At 41.1% G+C, this 13673-nt stretch overlaps 1 long non-coding RNA gene across 1 annotated transcript; it reads left to right on the forward strand.

Moving 5' to 3' along the window:
- The first annotated feature begins 595 nt into the window (after positions 1-595).
- Positions 596-4764, forward strand: LOC135612588 (uncharacterized). Its single transcript, XR_010487009.1, has 2 exons — positions 596-2492; positions 4462-4764. It is a non-coding gene; the product is annotated as an uncharacterized LOC135612588 (long non-coding RNA).
- The last annotated feature ends 8909 nt before the right edge of the window (positions 4765-13673 follow it).

Here is a 13673-nt window from a genome sequence, read left to right on the forward strand (position 1 = left end):
AATAGGTTTTTTCTAAATCAGAGTTTATTACAAAATGTTATGACCGAAACATTGCATAGAGGTCAGATTACCGAAAAATTACAGATTCATAACTTTATATCAAAACGAAAGAAGGTCTGGTTCCCAGTTGAAATCTTTCAAATTTTATAGAATAAAAATGAAAACAGAGATTAAGGTTACTGTGGGATTGGGTTAGAACACTTGCCGTAAAATGATTTGAATCCCAAATATGGGAAAATTGATGAAAAACCTCAAGCTCTTCTTCTTCTTCTTCTTCTTCTTCTTCTTCTTCTTTTCTCAAACTCACGTTGGCTACAACTCTTCAGGTTTGTTTTCTTTAACCTTTCATCTAATTATTTGGGTTTTGGCTAATGCAAAAATTGCAATGTGTCATGCATGCATGAAAAGGGCTAGGTGTCGTCTTTAGAGCAAAGATAAGTGGCACCAACCTTAGGTTAGTTAGTGACACATGTCCACTATATATATATATATTTTTTTTTTTAAACTTAAATCTGAATCTTTCATAAATTATATCAAACTTCTAATATTTACTCTTATGTCCCTAGCCATAAACCTTTAATATAATATCATTTAATATAAAATAATTATTAAATAATCCTTATTTTTACAAACATACCTTTTTACTAAATTTTCAAAAATGGGTGTAATATCCCCCACTTTTAAAAATGTATTAATAAGGATTTATATGTAAATTGGGGGACCTATATGTAAATAGAGAAATTACAAGGACTAAACTGCTAAGTTGCAAAAAGAAAAAAAAAAAGAAAAGGAAAAACCGAAAATTCGGTATTATCCCACCGCCTCCCACGCACTCTGTTTCTTTCCAGAAGATGGAGAGTGGTTGAAGAAAAGAAGAAGAAGAGGGAAAAGAAGAGAGGAGGAAGAAGAGAGGAAGTAGAGAAGAAGATGAAGAAGAAGAAGAAGAGGAGGTGGCTGCAGCGAGGGCTGCAGCGAGAAGCTGTGGGGCGTGGGGAGAAGAAGAGAGGAAGAAGAGGGAGAAGAGAAGAAGAAGAAGAAGAAGCAGAAGAAGAAGAAGAAGAAGAAGAGAGGATGATAGCTGCGGCAAGGCTGCAGCGAGGAGGTGTGTGGGGTTGGGGAGGAAAAGGGAAGAGGAGAAGAAAAGAAGGAGAAGAAGAGGGAAAAGAGAGGGAAGAGGGAGAGGAGCGAGAGGTGGCAGCAGCTAGGGCTGCAGCACCTCTGTTTCCTGCAGGTGGAAACAGAGGAGAGGTGGGGCGTTCGAAGAGGAGAAGAAGAAGAAGAAGGAAGAGAAGAGGAAGAGGAAGCAGGAGAAGAGGTTGTGATACCTCTGTTTCCTGCAGAGGAAACAGAGGAGAGGGTGTGTGTGACGTCGGGGAGAAGAAGGGGAGGAAGAAGAAGAAGAGAAGAAGAAGAAAGGAAGGAGAGGAAGAAGAGAAGGGAAAGGAGGAGCTGCGGCTGCGGCGGTGGCAGCTGCAGCTGGAAGAGAAGGAGAGGAAGAGATGGTGAGGAAGAAGAGAAGAAGTAGAAGCGGGTGAAGAGGCGGCACCTCTGTTTCCTGCAGGAGGAAACAGAGGAAAGGAGGTGCTGTTCGTCGGGGAGAAGAAGGGGGCTGCAGCTGCGGCGATGGCAGCTGCAGCTGGAAGAGAAGAAGAAGAGGAAGATGAGCAGGGGAGGAGGGAGAGGTTGCGGCCGTGGCTGCGGCCGCGACTGCAGCAGTTGCAGCGGGGAGAGAAGAAGAAGAAAGGAAGGAGAAGGAAGAGGAGAAGGGAAAGAAGTAGCTGCGGCTGCGGTTGTGGCAGCTGCAGCTGTGGCAGGGAAAGAGGAAGAGAAAAAGGAAAGGAAGAAGAAGAGAAAGGGAAGGAGAGGAAGAAGAGAGGAAGAGGAGAAGGGGCTGCGGCTGCGGCGATGGCAGCTGCAGCTGTGGCTGGGAAAGAAGAGAAGGAAAGGAAGAAGAAGAGAAAGGGAAGGAGAGGAAGAAGAGAGGAAGAGGAGAAGGGGTGGCAGCTGCGGCAGTGGCAGCTGCAGCTGGAAGAGGAGGAGGAAATAGAGCAGGGGAGGAAGAAGAGGCTGCGAGTGTGGTGGCTGCGGCCGTGGCTGCGACTCCGGCTGCGGCTGCGACGTTGGCTGCGGTAGCTGCGGCAGCGGTGGTGGCTGCAGTAGCTGCAGTAGCTGCTTTTGGGAAAGAGAAAGAGTAGGAACGAGAGAAGGGAAGAAGGAAATAGTGTAGTGGAAGGGGGCTGCGGTTGTGACCGCAGTTGCGATTGTGGCAGCGGCAGCGGCGGCGGCTGTGGCAGCTGCGTTTGGGAAAGAAAAAGAAGGAATGAGAGTAAGAGAGAGAGCAGGTGACTGTGCCTCGATGTTCGACACGTGATGTAGTTACGAAGAAAGGAAGAAAACGGGAGCACAAAACGAAACAGAGAGAGGACACGGAGGAAAAGTAGAAAGATTGGACTGGCACCTTCCTTGGATATTCAGATCAAAATATTTGAAAGGCAAGTTCCCTGATCGTTTCTCCTATAATTGCTCTGATATTTCTTATTGCAAGTTCCCTGATCGTTTCTCCTATATTTGCTCTAACTTTTCTTATTGCAAGTTTCCCGATCGTTCCGCCTGTAATTGTTCTAATCTTTCCTATTGCAAGTATCCTGATCATTCCTCACTGCAATTTTATCTCTACTTTTGCTTTGAATATGAGGAACTTTGAATTGTTCTAGCCTTGCATTTGATATATCTCCTGTTTAGACGTAACGATTCGAATCTGTGCAACTTCTGATATTCTGACCTTTTCATACCGAGCTGCCTATAAGTCTTTGTTGGAAACTCTGATTTGTTCAAAACTGATTTCATTGGAAAATAGACTCGTAGACCTTTCTTTGATATATGGATTGAAAGATTTGGAATCCAAACACCTGTCCAGCTATCTGTTGAATCTGACATTAGGAATTCTGCCAACAGAGATTTTGTTCTACGACACTTGCTTACCAAATTATTTGTAACTCTCTCTGTTGGACAGTTCAATTCATATGAAGCATGTCTTATCTGAAAGTATTATCCAATGATTATTTCTGAGTAAATTGGAGCACGTTTGATAGTTTGAATCATTTGTTCAATGTGCCTTCTGTATTCTGCCAGAAATCGAGCTTTGGTCGATTTCTCATATTCTGGTTTCATTCCTTTGGAAATTGATATCATTTAGCTTTCTTATTCAATTGAGCTTTATATTACTGCTTTGAATTCTTGTATGTTCTTGTCCTTAAAGTTATTGCATTCTTGAAAACTGTTGTGTAACGTTTATGCTATATCGTATTGACTCATATAGGCACATGTATATCCTATTGTTCCGCATTTGCTTTCGATATGTGCCTATTCCAGTTTCATTTCTTTGGACATTGAATTCATCAAATCTTCTTATTGAATTGAGTTATATGTGATTGCTTGGATTTCATATGTGCCCTTGCTTTCAATTCCTTTCAAATCTGAATATGCTTGTGAAATATTATTGCTTACTTCGGATTGACTCGTAAAGGCACATGTACGCTTCGTTGTTTCGCGTGTGCTTCCGACATATGCTACTTGTTGTTGAAACTGCCCTTTTGTACTCTGGTGTGTGGGATTGTCTGGACCTTTGCCAGAAATGGTAAAGGGTATGCGCTGATTTGCCCGCTTTGTGGGGTCCCGCTTTGTGGGATATTCTGGTATGCGCTTATTTGCCCGCTTTGTGGGGTCCCGCTTTGTGGGATATTGCTTAGAGCCTGCGATGCTCTGCCGGCCCCTTTGACTTCACCTAGACGTGGGTGGATGGAGCTCCCAGACGTGGGAGACTTTTGTCAGGTGGTCATTCAGAAATGGATGAATCACATTCTGACTGAGATCCCACTACACCTTCTGTATGTTTGATATGATATCCAGAGCTTTGGTTATGTGTTTCTGTACATGCTTTGGATAAAATTTATATGTTTGCAACGTCAAAGACGACGTTTGAGCTTCTGTACGATATTTGTTTTCGATATGCTCTGAAATGCTTCATTCACTAATGATATGCTTCGAAATGTTCCATATGCCGTTGATATGCTCCGGAACATTTCATATGCCATTGATATGCTCCAATTACTCTGTGCTCCATTTGCTATGAACAGATATGTTTTGAAATGTCCTATCTGCCATTGATATGTTCCAATTACTCTGTGCTCCATTTGCTATGAACTGATATGTTCTGAAATGTCCTATCTGCCATTGATATGTTCCAATTACTCTATGCCCCATTCGTTATGGATCAAATATGTTTTGAATGACATGATACGTATGATTTGGTATCTATTGAGATGGTATCCTTGAGAATTCTTGTATTCTGCCTTGCATTATGATACCTTACTCGTTTGAAACCGTTCCTTTTGTTCTGAATATGCTTTGTCACTTGCTGAGCCGTTTTTGGCTCACTCCGTTGTTATATAAATCTTTCAGGTCAGCTTGTCACTCTTCGAGATGTTTGATTTGGGCTGAGGCAGTGGATAGCTATTCAGAATAATGGGCAAGTCTGGTTGGTTATTACGATATTGTTGTATAAGTATGTCTTGTATATAATGAAATGTTGTCGATGAACCGAAATAGATATACTGTGTCCAAGTGTTAGGAGATCTCTCTTATTTGGAATTTCAGAATGTTAAGTCTAATTTATGGTGATATGAACTTGTGGTGAATAGTTGGAGTTCTGATTGTATAATTTATTTAGCTTGTGGATTTATAAATGTTGTTCATGTTTGTCAAGTTGGCTTGGGTTGCCATAAATGTGAATTATCGAGTGATGTGATATATGATTATAAACTGCACAGGTTTTATGGATGTGAATATGAATAGAATGTTTTCAGTGTCCTCAAACGTTAGTTTGGATCCTGGATTGGTCTGTGACGAAAATTTTAAAAATCATGGATATTTTGAGGGGCGTGACAATGGGGGATGTTACACTTCCAGGGGTAGACAACCACCCAGACTGGCAATACCACCGCCTGATATAGTCTCGAAGACTGTGCCACGATGGTGAGATTTATTAGGGCATTGTTTGGGCCTCTTATTGGGGCCAACACAGTTCTTACATGGGCCTAGCTGGCTCCTAACTGGGTTGGCCCAAATCTAAACCCAATTACGTGCTATCTACGATTCCTAAGACATTCTAAGCTAAACAAGTTTGTAAATCTATTCTTTCGGCGAGCTTTTGGCGAACTTCCGACGATCTCTCGGCAATGTTCTGGCAAACTCCCGGCAAGCTCTTGGAGCTTCTCTAGCAAGCTTCGAGACTTCTCGACTGGTTCTGACAGAACTTCCAACGAACGTTTGGACTTCCGACGAACTCTCGAACTCCTAACGAAGTCGCGTCCTTGACTCCGGGACTTCATTTTGCATCATGCCTTGCTATCGTAGTTAATCCTGCACATGTAAAACACACTTCGATCTAGACAATTAATACTAAGCATTAATCAAGTTGTCCGGCATGTCATTGGTCTCTCGATGCTTCGTCCGATTCTTCGGCACATCGTCCTTTCTTGCGGTCTATGGCCCAATCGGCCAGTTGACTCTGCAACTCCAATATCCTTGGTGTAATATCCTCTCTTCTTGGCTCGATGCCTGAATCCACAGCCCGAAGCCTTTTGTCGATATGTTGACCATTCCTCCAGCCCGACGTCCAATCTTCTAACATGTTTTTCTCCAACACAACATGATATTTCCTACTTTAATTGTCTTATCCTGATCGAAGCATCTTGCGTCACTCAAAATGCAGATTAAAATATAAACATATATCGATTGGTTTCTTCATCAAAATCTAAGATTCAACAATCTCCCCCTTTTTGATGATGACAACCAATCGATGATAAAGTTAACCAAACTCCCAGAGTTTAAACAAACTCCCCCTATCAATATGCCTTATTGATAGAAATTCTTGGATTCAAAATTCCAAGCAACATGTCATGATCAAATCATGCATGACATCAACAAAGAGGAGAAGTTACACTTTCTAGGTGTTTGACATAACAGTTTCAAATCGTTGCATAATAAATCTTCAAGTTCTACCATCATTCAATTTTGCTATCATCATAGATATGCAAGGTAGTAAGATAGCAATTTCTATAACATACAAGCTAGCAAATTTTACAACATTTTAGAACATGCAAGCTAGCAGTTTTGAGATGTTCAAGAAAGCAACACTTGCTTCTTGAAAAATGCAAGTTGCAAGCTAGCAATTTTTTGCTTCCTTTGCAATGTTTGAGCTAGCAATTTTGCTTCCGTTGCTAAGTGCAGGTTAGCATGTTTTGCTTCTTGGGATAGACAAGATAGTGTTAGGATCAAGAGCACTAAGAGGGGGGGGTGAATTAGTGCAGCAGAAAACTTTCGACGATTAAAATCGCATTCGTACGATAAGAGCGATTTCGGTAGAAAATTCGATTCATAAATCACTTTAACTTGTAATCAAGCAAGATGCAGTTAAAGCAAAGATATAAAGGCAGTTTGCAGTTATGATAGAAATTAGAACGTAAACGTAAACTGAAATATGATGTTTGTACGATAAAAATGATTTACGTCTAAACGCCGATTCGAATGCAGAGCTTGAAACACGATCGTATATGCGCAGAAGGCAGTAAGCTTTTGAGGAGGTTTGCAGTAAAGATAAGATGCTCAAAGTAAAAGCAAACTGAGATTTAGAGTGGTTCGGTCAATCTTGACCTACATCAACTTTTGGCTTCCTCCTTCAACGAGGTCACCGACGTCCACTAGAGGCCTTCCTTCAATAGGCGAAAGCCAACCACCCTTTTACAGTTTCACTCCTTTTGACGGGCTTAGGAGACAACCCTTACAGAATTTTCTCTCCTCTCTTTAAAGATCAGAACTTGGAAGAAAAGAGGGAGAAGAACTTTTGGCCTTTACAACAATTTTGAGCTCCAAAAATCACAGAATAAGATCAGGATTTCGGTGTGTTTTTTGGTGCCCTTTCAATGCTGAAAGGGTGGGATATTTATAGGCCCCAACTCAGTTTGAATTTCGAGCTCAAAACTGTTAATTCCCGGAATTTCGGGATCTGGCGGTTGCACTGCCTGACTGAGGCGATTGCATCGCCTGGTAGAGCTCGAAGACTGAGCCTCTGGGCGGTGCCACCTCCTGTCAGGGGCGGTTGCACCTCCTGCCAAAGCTCGAAGACCGAGCTCAGGCGGTGCCACCGCCTGGCTGAGGCGGTTGCATCTCCTGCCAGAGCTCGAAGACCGAGCTCAGGCGGTGCCACCTCTTGTTAGGGGCAGTTGCACCGCCTAGTCTCACTCGGAGACTGAGAACAGGCGGTGCCACCGCCTGGCTGGGGCGGTTCAACCGCCTGGTAGAAATCAGGGTCCGAATGGGTTGATCCATTCGGCCCAATTTGGGTTTTTCAGGGGCCCAATTGCCCCAAGATTAAGTTAATGGGATCACCTCCCATTTCCAACTTAATCATTGTGCTAACTACGATATTTCCTAAGACATTTACTGCAACTTACTCCGGTGTGTCAATCGCTTCTTCCGGCGAGCTTCCGACGAACTTCCGTCGATCATCCGATAAACCCTCGGTGATGCTCCTGTGGACTTCCGGCAAACTCCTGGACTTGTGACGATCCACTTGGCGAGTTCCGACGAGCTTCTTTGGCAAGCTCATGGACTTCACAGATTTGTTCCCGTAGAACCTCCGATGACTGTTCGAACTTCTGTCGAACTTTCGAACTCCCAATGTGATCATTGTCTTGATTCCGGCGCAACTCCTGCTGCATGTCTTTCTTCCATCGTAGTTAATCCTGCACACTTAAAACAAAACTTCGATCGAGATAATTAATCCTAAGCAATTAACCAAGTTGTCCGGCATGTCATTGGTCCCTCGACGCTTCATCCGATTCTTCGGTGCATCGTCCTCTCCTATAGCCTATTGCCCAATCGGCCAGTTGACTCCGCAACTCCAATATCCTTGGCACAATACCCGCTCTTCTTGGCCCGATGCCCGAGTCCACGGCCTGAAGCCTTCTGTCGATATGTCGACCGATCCACCGGCCCGACGTCCAATCTTCTAACATGTTCCTCCGGCACAACATGATTATCCTGCTTTAATTGTCTCATCCTGATCGAAGCATCCTGCGTCACTCAAAACGCAGATTAAATCATAAACATATATCAAGTAGTTTCATCATCAAAATACAAGATTCAACAATCTCCCCCTTTTTGATGATGACAACCACTTGATGACGGAGTTAAACTTAACTCCCGGAGTTTAAACTTAACTCCCGGAGTTTAAACAAACTCCCCCTATCAATATGCCATATTGCTAGAACCTTGAATTCAAATTGAATTCAAGTCATTGCAATATTCATCATGAATACTTGCAACAGGTCATCATGAACTTATGCATAAACTTATGCACAACATCATACTTCTCCCCCTTTGTCATCAACAAAAAGGAGAAGTCCAACTATTCTTGTGTTTGGAATATTAGTTTAACTTATTGCATGAAAAACATAATATCAAGTTTAAACATAATACTTGCCAGGCGGTTGAACCACCCTAGCCAGGCGGTGGCACCACTTGGGCTCAGTCTCCGAGCGAGACTGAGCGGTGCAACCGCCCCTGACAGGAGGTGGCACCGCTTGAGCTCGGTCTCCGAGCTCTGGCTAAGCGGTGCAACCGCCTCAGTCAAGCAGTGGCACCACTTGAGCTCGGTCTTCGAGCTCCGGCAGGAGGTGCAACCACCCTTGACAGGAGGTGGCACCGCCCAGAGGCTTAGTCTTCGAGCTCTGCTAGGTGGTGCAACCGCCTCAATCAGGCGGTGCAACCGCCAGATCCCGAAATTCCGAGAATTGACAGGTTTGAGTTCGAAATTCAAACTGGGTTGGGGCCTATAAATACCCCACCCTTTCAGCACTGAAAGGGCACCCAGAAACCACCGAAATTTTGATTTTACTTTATGATTTTTAGAGCTCAAAAGTGTTGTATGAGTTGAAAGTTCTTCTTCCTCTTTTCTTCCAAGTTCTAATCTGTTAAGAGAGGAAAGAAAATTCTGTAAGGGTTGTCTCCTAAGCCCGTCAAAAAGAGTGAAACTGTAAAAGGGTGATTGGCCTTCGCCTATTGAAGAAAGGCCTCTAGTGGACGTTGCTGACCTCGTCGGAGGAGGAAGCCAAATGTGGATGTAGGTCAAGATTGACCGTACCACTCTAAATCTCCGTTTGCATTTACTTTGAGCATCTTATCTTTATTGCAAACCTCCTCAAAAGCTTACTACCTTCTTCGCATATACGATCGTGTTTCAAGCTCTGCTTTTTCCGAATCGGCGTTTAGACGTAAATCATTTTTATCGTACGAACATAATATTTTAGTTTACGTTTACGTTCTGATTTCTATCATAACTGCAAACTGCCTTTATATCTTTGCTTTAACTGCATCTTGCTTGATTACAAGTTAAAGTGATTTACGAATCGGATTTTCTACCAAAATCGCTCTTATCTTACGAACGCGATTTTAATCGTCGAAAGTTTTCTGCTGCACTAATTCACCCCCCCTCTTAGTGCTCTTGATCCTAACGATTGGTATCAGAGTGGGGTTAACTCTCAAACGGATTAAAACCCAAGAGAGATGGCATACGTCGGAAACCAAGAGGGTCATTCTATTACACGTCCACCCATGTTCAATGGGACGGACTACACCTATTGGAAGACCCGAATGAGGATCTTTCTTATTTCTATGGATTTTGAACTTTGGAATCTTGTCGAAAATGAATTTTTGAAGTCTTCTCTTCCAATGATCAATTGGAATGAATTGGAGAAGAAGGCTTTCGCTCTTAATGCAAAGGCTATGAATGCCTTATTTTGTGCGCTTGATAAAAACGAGTTCAACCATGTTTCGGTTTATGAAACCGCATTTGATATTTGTCACACACTCGAAGTGACTCATGAAGGCACAAGTAGAGTGAAAGAGTCAAAAATCAATTTTTTGATACATTCTTTCGAACTTTTCCGGATGAAACCGAGTGAGACTATTGGCGACATGTTTACCCGTTTCACGGATATCGTCAACGGTCTAAAAGGACTCAGAAAAAGTTTTTCAGATTTTAAGCTCGTAAATAAGATTCTAAGATCCCTTCCTAAGAGTTGGGATCCTAAAGTCACTACTATTCAAGAGGCGAAAGATCTAAACAACTTCCCTCTTGAAGAACTAATCGAGTCATTAATGACCTACGAGATGACTTGCAAAGCTCATGAAGAGCAAGAAGACATCCTTCTAAATAACAGGAAGGATATGACACTTAGAACTTTAGAAGACCACTTGAGAGAAAACTCAAGTGATGAGGACTATGACGATGACTTGGCACTTCTAACAAGAAAATTTAAAAAATTCATTAAAAGAAACAAGTTTAAGAATGAAACAAAAAATAAATTTGAACCCAAGAAGAACCAAGTTATTTGTTATGAGTGCAAAAAGCCGGGACACTACAAGAGTGATTGTCCCCAAGTCAAAAAGAGAACATCAAAGAAGAAGACGCTCAAAGCAATGTGGGATGACTTGAGCGCGTCCGAAGAAGAGGAGTCCAACACCGAGCAAGTTGCTCATTATGCCTTAATGGCCATCGGAGAGGAGGTAACGAATTTAATAGATGCAGATTTATCATTTGATGAATTATTAAATGCCTTCCATGACTTATTTGATGAATGCAAGATTATTAGTAGAAAATACAAATTGCTAAAAAAGAAGCATGATAGTCTTACTTGTAATTTTGATAAGTTAAAAACTGAATATCATGAAAGTTTAGGTTCATGCATAAAATGCCATGATCTAGAAACTCTCCAAAAGGAAAACTTGCTACTTAAGGACACATTGAAGAAATTCGAGGTTGGTAGCAAGTCATTGAACATGATCCTTGCAAACAAGGGTCACGTTCTCAAAAGAAGTGGAATCGGATTTATGAGAAGTCCTCACCAAAATCCAACCACCCTCATAAAAGGCCCCGTCTTACATGTTCGAAACCAAAGCAAATGTAATTTTTGTTGCAAACATGGACACAAAACACATTATTGTCCATTCAAGAGAATTAGTATGAACAAACTAATTTGGGTTCCTAAAAGAACCATGATAAATTCTATGCAACATGATAAAAAATGTAGATCTATTTTTGAGGCACCCAAAAGTAAATGGGTACCTAAAGATCATCCTTTCTTGTAAAGACATAAAACATCATAAGCTGGGAGCAAGAAATAATATCCTGCTCTTTGGATTCTCGATATTCATGACCCGAGATCCAAAAAGAACTAACGATGCTCTCTAGCCTAAATAACAGAAGAGGATTAGAAAATTAAAATTACAAATGCGATATACATACAATCCTATTTGATTTCTCAAAATTGGAAACCCATGATTCTCACTTCACATATCCTCTGGATTTTCGAACCCATTGATTTCATCCGTTCGTTACTTTCGAATCGAACTATATCATGAACTTACTAAGTTTGTCATGAACTTGCAAGGCTTACCAACTTGAACAATCTGTCACAAACATGTGCACGACATTTAGAGTATGCACGTCACAAGATCTATCTTGATAATGCAAAATTTCTTATCTTACAATGAAAATTCTTACGTAATTACCTAAGTAAAGTTGATTGCTCTAAATGAAAAATCTTCTCAAGTCAAAAACATTCAAATCAGATCACACTATAGTCAGAACAAGTGCTCACTGCCTGCAGGCGGTGGCACTGCCCCAGTTGGAGGTAGCACCTCCGATTGTCACGTGTTGCAAGCGGTTGCACCGCCCCAACCAGCAGTGCAACCGCCCGCAATTCTACTTCTTTTTAACTCGAGCTAGGGCCGGCGGTGGAACCGACCCCAACTCACTCCCTTCCCCTCTTTACTCTTCCAAAGCTTCGCCACCTCCATTTCACCCCTCATAGCATCCCAAATACTCCTCATTTTGAAGCAAAAGATTAACAATCTCTCCTTCTATTGAAAATCTCACTAAGGTATTCTCTAAGAACCCCTTAAATTCTGTTTTTGATTCATTTACTCTTGCTCATTACTATCCTCTTAAATAGCAGTAGTTATGGGGTCTAGAAGATCCTCAAGGGACAAAGGGAAGAGAAGATTAGTGGAAGATTTTGATCTTACCATTTTCAATTCAAAATATCATGCTGAAAAGTTTTCCTCTCTCGAACTTAGGAGTGTCAATAAGGGAAAACATGTAGATTTAAATGAACAAGAGACTTAGAGACAATCCAATGGTTTATAAACTTTGATCTACTCCCTATTTTACAAATTAGTGAACCTATCTATCCAAGACTTGTTAGATTGTTTTATAACAATATACAAGTAGATGAAGAAGAAAGAATGTCTACCTATCTCTTAGGATAATACATCTCCATTACGGATAAATTCATTTGTGACATGATAGGCATTCCCATAAAAAATAGAGGACTTTACTTTAGAGGATCATTGGATGATGAAACTGTTGGGACAACATATGTTGAAGCCTTAGGAACAATTTTCGCCAATCCCAAGTTAGCATTTGTTCCTAAAAGTTGTGAACATCTACTACCACTAAACACTAAGGTACTTCATCATATCCTAACTAGCATCATTCTCCCTAAACAATACCATCATGATGAAGTAAGCCAAATAGAATTAGGAACTATGTATTGGATCATGAAAGGACATGACATCTGTCTTGGTTATCTTATCCAGCAAAACATGTTAGAACTATCTAAGAAAGACATGATGCTTCCATATGGTGGTATAATCACTAGAATACTGAAAGCCTACGATATTCCAATACCACCAGAAGAAGAAGTAATAAAAGTAGATAGGTTTAGCATAATAAATAAAAATCTACTTCACGGATTAAGATGTGTTTATAGAAACGGTAACTGGGTTAGAATGCCTAGAAGAACCGATCCCCCTCAACCTGAACCAAAACCGGAAACACCAGTCTTTAGGAGTACTCAATCTCCTCCGATCTGTCCCTTTGAGGAAACACATTCATTTGAGCAAGCTCCTACATCATCTGTCGAAGATATTGAGATTCGGATGGACCGATTTGAACAAAGACAAGAACGGCTTGAACATCGACAAGATCAAATCTTATCTGAGCTGCAGCAAATTCATCGACAATTTGACTCTTTATTTAGGCACTTTAATTTTCCACCTCCTGAATGAGCTTGTATGTGTATATATGAATACAATCACCTATTGTTATTGTAAACTCTTTATGTTACTCTCCATGATGCCCTTTGCCTTGATCCTTGATATGGTTACCTGATGTATTTATTTGTGAGCATATGCAGAGTTACAAACATCTCTCATTGTTTAATCTCGTTATTCATTGTCGGATTTTACATTGAAACTAAATGTTTTTAAAACTACTTTGAAAACCTTGTGCCTTGGTTTCCATGATAAATATGATTTGAGAAAATGATATACCAATGCAGTTGATGAGTCATGACATTGCCATGATATTATTATTGCCATAACACTAAACATCAACTAGCTGATATTTTTACGAAATCTCTAAGTGAAGAACAATTTGATTTCATAAGAAGAGAATTAGGAATGTTGATGTATCCGAATACATAAACTAGTTAAAATTATTTTTCGAAATTTATTAAATGATCAAATCACTTGATTGCCATTACATG

Source organism: Musa acuminata, chromosome BXJ2-5 (assembly GCF_036884655.1).
Source record: "Musa acuminata AAA Group cultivar baxijiao chromosome BXJ2-5, Cavendish_Baxijiao_AAA, whole genome shotgun sequence".
In the NCBI taxonomy this organism is placed as follows: Eukaryota; Viridiplantae; Streptophyta; class Magnoliopsida; order Zingiberales; family Musaceae; genus Musa; species Musa acuminata.